General features: G+C 34.6%; 1 pseudogene; it reads right to left on the bottom strand.

The window, feature by feature from the left end:
* Positions 1–3601: 3601 nt before the first annotated feature.
* On the bottom strand, positions 3602–7330 carry LOC121330715 (annotated as a pseudogene).
* Between the last annotated feature and the right edge of the window lie 677 nt (positions 7331–8007).

The following is an 8007-nucleotide window of genomic DNA, read 5'->3' on the forward strand; positions in this document are numbered from 1 at the left end:
GAAGTTATAGAGAAGTGAAAAAAAAATAAAAATGCGAAAAAACTTGAGACAAAGGGGTTGCTACACTTTCGTGGCGCTTACAAAAGCTCAAAATATCTTCATGTCGTCTTTCAAATGAGGGCAATTTTCTGCAGAAATGTCTTTAAAAGATTTTTCCAGCAGGTGTGTGTTTAAATGACTCACAATAATAAATGAACACTGGGTTTGCAAAAGGGGGCTCCCAAGTGGCACATGTGGTAAAGACACTCTGCCCAGGGTGTGCAAGATGTGCCCTATAGCTTGGAGACCGCCGGGTGCTTCAGTAAGACTCTGCCAACCGTGGAAGGGAGTTCCCAGGGGGTGGTGCACAATTGGCCAAGCGCTGCCCAGGCAGGGTAGGGGTTAGGTCAGCTGGGGAGTCCTTGACTTACCGTGCACCAGCAACCCCTGTGGCTGGCCGGGCGCCTGCAGCCCAGCCTGTATGTAATTTAGAACGGTGTGGTCCTCCGACACTGCAAGTTCTAGATATGGCTGCACGTCGGGCTTGCAGAGTGAATAAAAGCAGACGGTTTACAGCACTTGTTTCAGAGGACGCGAGCGCGCATCTTTATCTCTCCCAAGTTATTTCAAGGGTTGCAGCTGTGAGCCAGGTTCAATAATAATTGGACATTCCAAAATTGGGAGAAAATTGTAAAATGAATAAAAATAATTGTTAAAAAAAAAGGGGGGGGGGGGGTTTGTAAAGTATCATATTTCCTAAAAACTGAACAAAATCTGGACATGTTTTATGTAAAGCCTCTTTCTTTGAGTAGAGCTGAAATCCCTTTTTTATAGCTAAACCATCAGGCTCCCCAATGAGAAAAGATTAGAGTTTTTTTTTTTTTTTTTTTTTTAATCCATTATTGAGGCTAATGCACAGTGCTTCTGCAAGACCCTGTCACAATTATATTATTTTTCAACATAACATTTACATGTACCTGGTGTACTTAATATACCATTAATCATTTCTATGTCTCAGAATATTGTATTAGCGATACATTCCCAACAACAGCATTAAGATGAAGATGGAATAGAGAAAACCTGACCGGGCACTATTGGGCATTTTACATTGGCCATGGCTATGGGGCTGTCCCAACAGGAACACTGGGAGATAATAATATATAAAAACTGTATTGCAATTGTAAATAAAATCTAGATATTTTTCTAGGAAACTAGTCGTCTCATAGGAAATATGTAAAATACAATAACAACACAGAACGTTATTTCGTCAAATGATCTCCTTTTATTGATGAATACTGGTATTTAATTATTTTTAGTAAGAACAACTTTTACAACCCTCTACACAAACTAAAGAACACACAAACTTCTTACCTTTCCCATTTCCAAATCCAATACCTACAGGTACCACTCCAGGTACCTATAAACTGCCTCCTGTCTTTGATTGAAACTAATGACTTAATTAGTATTGAGAAAAAGTCTCAGTAATGATCTAAATACATTTATCGCTGTTGGCAAAGGCTTGTAGCTTGATGGTAGACCTTTTACAGATGTCTTGGTTGCACACTCATCACTTCTATTTAGAAGAACATTGAAACATTGACACAAACAGATCTATCACGCTACTTTGCCAACAGCTATAAAAGCATTTAGATTTTCATTGAGACTTTGAGTGTATATATATATACAGTATATACAATGCGCTATAGAAGCACCAGGACTGATTTTTTTCAGTATCCATGGATTGGAAAGTTTATCATCACTGCCTGGATAAGGCTGCATGCAGTAAATGAGTTCTAAATAACAAAATTTGAGTCTACATCATACACTCATTATTCGGAGAGGTGTTTCAATTTTTCAAACCATTTACTTGAATATGAAGATATTCTACAGAGACCAGATTAAATTCTAATTAGGATTTATGGCATTCAAGAAAATAAGTCACCACCAAATACCTAATTAGTGGCACATTGTGTTACTTAAATTACTTTCAGACATATTCAAAGAATACATAGCCAGTTGTTAAAGCAATTTGTAACCTTAAATGCGAGTAATTAAGTTTGAAGTAAGAAAATACGTTGTTTTAAGTTAATTTAGCACTGCAGAAATTCAAAACCTCAACATTTAAATCAGCCTTGTCTGAAACCTGAGCTGCATACACTTATATTATAAGTCTCGTAGTTTCAAAATTAATGTATTTTATACCAACCCTGAATATGTGATGCCAGGCTCTTTTGAATGGACTCAGGCTGTATATTTCCCTTCCTTCTAGTCATTTTTAAACACTGTTTCCAATTAACAGTGGTTTGACATTGATTAGTATATAATAAGCCCATGATGACATTAAAAGTTTTTGGACCACTTTCTGCAAACGGGATTGTGAACAAATCTATACATGTCAAGATCATGCTTTGCCATTGTGAGTTAATGTCTGTCATTTCATTGACTATTAATTTGCCAGTACTTCTGTGATCAATCTACAGCAATGCTGGCTTGTTTAAGCACCAGTAGGCCACTGAGGAATATATAATGCTATAAACAAATGATCAAACATTTTTTTATAGGTAAACACAATTCCAATTAATATACAGAAGACAAAACTAGGACTCTGATATATATATATATATATATATATATATATATATATATATATATATATATATATATATATATATATATATAGGATATACCCATAAAGGGACACCCACAGTATTCTAGGCAGAATGCTAGGTTTCTCTCTCTGTTCCCAATTTGGTTTTCTGATATCAAGATATCATGTAGAAGGTTTTTTTCAAACCTAAAATACAGACTTTTAATCAGCAAACCGGTATGCTAATCAATCAATCAATCAATCAATATTTATTTTATATAGCACCTTTCATAGTGGACCACCATCACAAAGCGCTTTTACAAGATAGTGAGGAACAATGCATTATATATTAAAATACAGTGAAATACAGGGCATAGTACATTAAATAAACCACTAAAATCCAATCATTTTTGACAGCTGTCTGTCCAGACCGAAGATGTCGTATCTAGGGAGACACTGGATTTATCAGAGTTAACAGGGTTAAGAAAAAATGACTGCACTGTATGACTGAGGCATAGTGTATTTTTAAATAACTATCTTGTATCTAGCATCACATATGCGCATATATACATTTTTCTGATTTTCAATAAAGAACATGCTATATGCATAAAGCACAGGGGTTAGCCAATGGTCTATTTTTATGATTAACAAAATCTTCATGGGCTTTATGTTCACACATAATTTGTACAAGAGGTCTACAGGTTATCCAAAATGAGAAATGCTGTGCAACAAAGTAAATCAATGCAAGGAATGGCCAAATAATGATGTCAACACAGGAGTCCGAAGATCTTGTTATTGTTGCCCTACGGTTGTTTACCCTTACATAAATGTAATACAACACAGCATTACAAAACCGTATTCTGAATGTTATGTCATCAGTTCCCATGTCTTTTTTTATTGTTTGATAAGAAAGTATTTGAGATAACGAACCTCATTACCACAAGTGGTGGGATTGCGCCTGTGAAAATGTCTTGCACTATCCCAATAGAACATTTACACTTGACCAGGGTCAGACAGAAGATAAAGGCACAATTGCTAAACTAGCATGTGCACAAACTTGGGATACAGCTCTAATAGTCCAACTAATTCAAATGTTGTCTTTAGTTCTTCTACAGATGAATAATCTTTAACTTCAAATGCTGGGAGTCTTAAACAAAACGAACAGGGTAAGCATCAATGTCGTAAGCATTTGTAATCAAGGGCTAATTACTTGTGTTATGGTCTCAAGAGGTTTTTTTTTTTTAATTTTATTTATTGTACATTTTATAGTTATTTTTTGTGCAAACAGTTTTTTTTTTTTTGTTTTTTTTTTGTTTAAACAAACTGCTTACTGTTGTCATCCACATGGCAGTTGCATTTCCCAAAGAACACTCACCTTTTTTTTTTTAGATCTCTTTCCACTTGAGTCAGCATCCACCTTTGAAGTCTTCTGCAGAAGACGGCAGCCCCTCAACAACACGTGGATTCATGTCAGTGATTACAACTGAATGTCAATACCACCATATCCACTCTGAACAGCATGTTCATTGTGAATTATTTAATGATCTGGGATTTAATAGGCTTGTAACATCGTAATAAATATATAATATATGGATAAGTGCTATAATTGCATCTCAGCCCATATGAAGAAAAAAAAGTCATAATTAAGCATGTTATTTAAAAAGTGAATGTGACGGTACATTGTCTGTTTGTGACTTTCCCAGCTACTTTTTTTTTGGAATTGTCTGTATATCTTTTAAACTGCTGGCTGTCGTTTTTATTATATAAAAATAAATAAACAACTAAATAAAACACCTGGAGCACTAGAGCTAGAGAATCATTCATCAGAGACCAAGAAAATAGAAACTCAAGAAAGAAAACTGTCTCGAATATAAACCTTGTGAAAAAATCCCAGCAGGTAGGAGAGACTAGAGACGTGCATTACATTGGCATTGGGGAGCTTGTTGTTTACTTATCCAAATGTTGTGGAATCCATATATTACTAATAATAACAAATGCATCTGAAGTGAATTGCTTTAGGTTATAATTGCATCTCAGGTGTCTGGTTACTTCATCATAAACCACTCGAGATTCGATGCAATTATAACTTTGTAATTTACTGCAGCCCTTCTATTATTCTATATGTATCATCTATTTTGATATTTCTATCTAGTTTTGCAGCATTACTGGTTTGTTTCTATTCTAGAAATTGATAGTTAGTAATATTAATGCAATTACTACAATTTGCCACTAGAGGGACTTATTAGCATGGCAAGATATTTCCAACAATAAAAGTTTTGCATTTTTCCATTTGGTAATGCTCATATACAATATTTTCTAATTCAATTGACATTTCTTACTTTGATATTACCTGCATTTCAATTGACTGTACAACAGTAATGGCCCCTGTGAGATAATGCTAGGGCATTGCTATTATTAGTTGTACTATATCTATTATTCTTATTTATTATTTTTTTTGTATTTTAATTTTGGTATTTTTCCAAACTGTAGGTCACCCTCTGCATTTACAAGTGGTAATTTACAAGGCCTTGAATTCGATTTTGGTTGATAGGAGGTCATTTTAGTCTAAACAGGATCAAATTAATAAACAGTAAATCCTGAATTTACAAGTAACAAAATAACTTCATATCTGCATCTGTGTAAGTAAGTTGTATTTGATATTCACTTGTACATCTTTGGTTTTATGCCTGATAAAAGCAGGTGACATCCTAATTCAAACTGATTTAAATACATAATTTACTGAAGCTCCATCCTTCCCCTGTACGGTAGAGATGAACAAGGAATTAACTAAGATAAACCTAGCTAGTCAATAAATCAGTGCCATGATCCTTATCAGGAGCCATCTTAGACATTAATTATTTAATGGCTCTAATCTGTGGAGACATATTTAGTATTCAGCAGTTGACATAAATAAAACAGTATATAGTAAATAAAAAGCATGAAAGTTAATAAAGTACAAAGTACTGTGTTAATAAGGAACAGAACACAAAGTTTTAAAATCCCATAGCTCATAAGTACCATGCAGATGGCCATAAATTGTATAACACCTCAATGGGCCTATCTATCTATCTATCTATCTATCTATCTATCTATCTATCTATATATATATATATATATATATATATATATATATATATATATATATATATATATATATATTTACAACTTGCTTAAACATACAGTGAAGGCTATTTCATTTAAACTGCCATCCTGCGTAGACTAGAGCACTGACCAACATTTGCTCATGAAGCCTGTATCATTTCAGTGGCAGGAGCTATGTCTGATGGCACAAAGAGTCTGATTTGGATGACTGAAAACAATAACAGGTGAATGAAAGTCAAAAGCGCTAACATACAGAGCCGTATAAAACAAACTAGCATCCCATCACAATCAATTATTAAGCATGTCATGCAAGCAGAAAATGTTGTAAGCTCGAAATGCCTTTATGCTTTTTCTTTCTCCCTGCAGTAGAATCGATATCAACTTTCCCATGAACAGTCTCCCAGGTGAGTTCTAAAGTCCATTTTTTCCCAATTCAAATTTTTATATATATATATATATATATATATATATATATATATATATATATATATATATATATATATATATATATATTTGGTTTTTGCCCTCATGTGATCTACCTGTAGTAGAGCTGTCCATGCCTCATCCTGACTCCTCTGCTCCCGGTCACCCCGACGGTTTTGGTATCTTATTGATTGCTCATTAACACTCATGAAGTTCTGTTGTAGCCAAAGAAGCAGTTCGTGGACCATGGGCTCAGAAACAAGTGTTGCCTTTTTCAGTAAACTCAGCTTTATATCAATGCACTGTTTTCTTGTGAGCTGTTCAGAACTGACAGATACATCAGGCAGGCTAGATGGGTAATCAAGGGGGCAGATGAAAGGTGGGCTTCAATAGTAGTTTTCCTGTATATCCACAAGCTAATCTGAATGCTGAATGTGAGTCCTTCAGTCTCTGCATTCAAACTTGGTGAACGACCATTAATAACAGGCAAGCTATTATTTATTTAATAAGTTCAGTTTCTAGTTTGGTTTATTTGTTTTTTTTGTTTTTTTTAATAGCTGTACATCATTACAATTTGAACAGTGCTACAGTGTTCACCTAAACAGAAAACAATATAAAATGATACAACGGCAACTTGACTGTGTCACTGTACCAATACATGTACTTCATAAAATGGTACTTTTATAAATAACTTCTAGTTCTTTTAAACAAGGTCATGTCAGTGTTGACATTTTAATGTCAATATTGATGTTGGTTTAGGCGTCAAATTGTAGGGGCAGAGAGCCACCTGCTGTCGTGCCTATAAAATGTTAAAAAAAAAAAAAAAGTCAAACCATTTTGTTTGTGTTGAATCTAACAGTATACAGGCTGCACTGGCCTTCAAGCAAAAAATTGCTTTAGCCTGTCTTTCTATGAATTGACTGAAGATTATAAGCAAGCTATTACTTAAAATATAAATACAGTAAATAATGCCTGACGTGGCCATATAATTGATTTCTGATGTTGCATTTCTTATTTCGACTCAGCCCTTGTCTGTTCTTTGGGTTTTAGTCAGTCTTTAACTGCAATGTAAAAACACCTGCTAAAGTTATGTATTATGATAAACAATAGTAATACTATGTTACATGCTTGTAACAGTTACATAATTTACAGTGTCCCCTGATCAAGCAACTCAAATTCGTCCTTCTCACAGTATATAGCGATTAGAACCGATATTTCTTCTACTGCGACCTCAGACATCATAGCATGATTAAAGAAGGTTAAAATGTTCAAGAATTGTCGAAAAAAAAAAGTCTACTTCCCTGAACTAAAACAAACTGTCGGCAACACAATTATGTCCAATAGGTCTGCGTTCCTTTGCCTTATAGTTCCGTGAAACAATACAAACACGAAAGAAACTAAACAAAAAAAAAAACTGATTTATGTATACCTAAAAATATATATATATTATATATATATATATATATATATATATATATATATATATATATTTACTCGCGTTTTCACAGGAACTTATCTTAGTATGCAAATGTTTTGTTGCTCACAAAACAAACAAACACGGTGCACAAGTAACACAGTTATATTTTACTCGTCCTTTAGCATTCTCAACTATAAACAAATGAACACATCACCGAGTCACGCCCCCTTGGTTAGCGAGTGAATATACAGTGAAATCCGTGAACAGTGGTGGTGTTTCTCCTCCAATCTATAAACAAATGAACACATCACCGAGTCACGCCCCCTTGGTTAGCGAGTGCAGTCGTTTCTCCTCCAATCCGTGGCTGCCACATCGCTTTCCTTCTGGAGCGCTGACTTAATGTACCGCAGCTGTGCCCCCTTTCTAGATGGCTGACTTCCACCTAACTCTGGGATTAAATTGTCAGGCTATCCAGTCTAGGGCACCCTGTTCCCATTAT

This window comes from Polyodon spathula, chromosome 18 (genome assembly GCF_017654505.1).
Source record: "Polyodon spathula isolate WHYD16114869_AA chromosome 18, ASM1765450v1, whole genome shotgun sequence".
Classification (NCBI taxonomy): domain Eukaryota; kingdom Metazoa; phylum Chordata; class Actinopteri; order Acipenseriformes; family Polyodontidae; genus Polyodon; species Polyodon spathula.